General features: G+C 34.2%; 1 long non-coding RNA gene across 3 annotated transcripts in view; it reads right to left on the bottom strand.

Annotated features, from left to right (window-relative positions):
- Positions 1-1,790, bottom strand: part of LOC105272390 (uncharacterized) — a 10,810-nt gene that overhangs the window by 4,481 nt on the left and 4,539 nt on the right. The window contains exon 2 of one of the 3 annotated variants that reach the window (XR_892753.1): positions 1,567-1,665. This is a non-coding gene — a long non-coding RNA (uncharacterized lncRNA). Of the gene's footprint in view, positions 1-702; positions 1,336-1,566; positions 1,666-1,790 lie in introns of those variants that run through there. The other 2 variants (XR_892752.1, XR_892751.1) reach the window with 2 other exon arrangements.

A 1,790-nucleotide genomic window follows, 5' to 3' on the forward strand; every position in this document is an offset into this window, starting at 1 on the left:
AAAATAGTAAAATACTACTCGATAAATTATTATAATGAATTATTTATTAGCGAAATGGCACAAAACATTTTTTTTGTTACGGTGAAGATTTTCTACAAGGAACATTGATTATTGAAATTCTTGCGTGAAGAAGTTCTAGAGACATGGTTCCAACGAGTCAATATTGAAAGCACTTGGTATGGGTGGACAAAAATTAATAGTTACCCCATAGCTGTTTTGGCTCATATTATTATTTTATAATTTTTCTTAGAACAGCGTCAGGATAAGGAGAACACTTTATATAAACGGAAATAGAGACAGATGAATGAACAACGGCCTTTTGTAAAATGGGTCCAGAGCATGAAAACTTTGGTCGCTATGAGTCAGTAGAGTTGCAGAAGTCATAGGAGAAAGATATACCTTCTGAGTGCGTTTAATAAAAATTAACGTCTAAGCCTAATTACTTTTATTATTCACTCATTCCTGTCCATAATCCAATATTCAATTATACTAACTACGCACGCAGATTTTATTTAATTATTTGGGACTCATTGGGAAATTGAACACTCAAAAATTCGTGGATGATATGTTGATAAGGCGTACCTCAATAATTGTATTATATTATATTCTATAAAGTAGTTGAACAAGTTTATTAATTAGTAAAACCTAATTGTTGAAAGTAAGAAAAAGAATTCAAACGAAGAACTCTACTACTTAAATCACCTATTTTTCCCGAGGTATGAAGTGCTCCATGCCCGGAAGTTGATTGAAAATTGTCTCTATTCCGAAGAGATTTTTAATCCAAAATAAAGCGAAACATCTGATTTATCTTCACCCCCTCGAATCCGATGAAACCCCTGAAGAACCACAGAAACGCGTCCTTAAGATCGTTCCGCTATACTTTCTGACAAATATTTAAAATCATGGTGAACAGTGGTATGTACATACGACCTTCAATTTTATGTACCAGTTACCGTTCTCTGTTGAATAATTGCGAGTAAAATCGGAAGAAACCATCAGACCCATGAGATCATTTTCCGACAACTCTACATTATCCTTTCATGTAATGTAACAATACCATAATCCCAATCGACATTGAAAACATCTGCACCGATTATGTAAAGAGCCCACGGTATTTCCACTATTTACCGCTCGCAATAACTTTTAATTTATGCACTTTTAATTCCGCCCTTCTGGCAGTAGGTGCTCCGCAAGTGATGCCATTACTCGCTTTGTACTTGCAGTAGTAATCATGACAACAGTTAGGCATTTTCCACCCAGTACAATCAAAATATTAACTGTCAGAGTAATATAATAAAAGAATGTCCTTCTGCTGTCTACTTATCACAGACATATCAATTTCCATCGTCTGGCTGCTGATATTCGTGAGTTTGTCATTCTTCGTCCGCATTAATTCACTCAATAATAAATATTGTGTTTCATAATAATTTCGTATGATTCATCGTAATCAATGTGCGTCAGGATGTGACCATACATTATTCATTATTTTTCCTTTTATTTATTCGTCATTGAACGAGAGAAATTATCACCTTTGTCTCGTTTTCATTTCCACCTTTATCTACTTACCGTGACTCTTCACCGATTACCTCAGTGGAACACTTGTTCTCGATTCATTGATGAGCACGTGATGGATTAATCCGTTTGATTCATGATATTCAGAGAAATCTGGAAATTGAAATTGAGAAGAAAAGAAGTTATTCTTTTTAAATTCACGCTAAAAATATTTTACGTGTTTCTTGCTTAATGGCTGCATCAACATTTTTTTTTAATTCGTCGAGAAAATTGAGCCC

This window comes from Fopius arisanus, unplaced genomic scaffold, assembly GCF_000806365.1.
Source record: "Fopius arisanus strain USDA-PBARC FA_bdor unplaced genomic scaffold, ASM80636v1 scaffold00168, whole genome shotgun sequence".
In the NCBI taxonomy this organism is placed as follows: Eukaryota; Metazoa; Arthropoda; class Insecta; order Hymenoptera; family Braconidae; genus Fopius; species Fopius arisanus.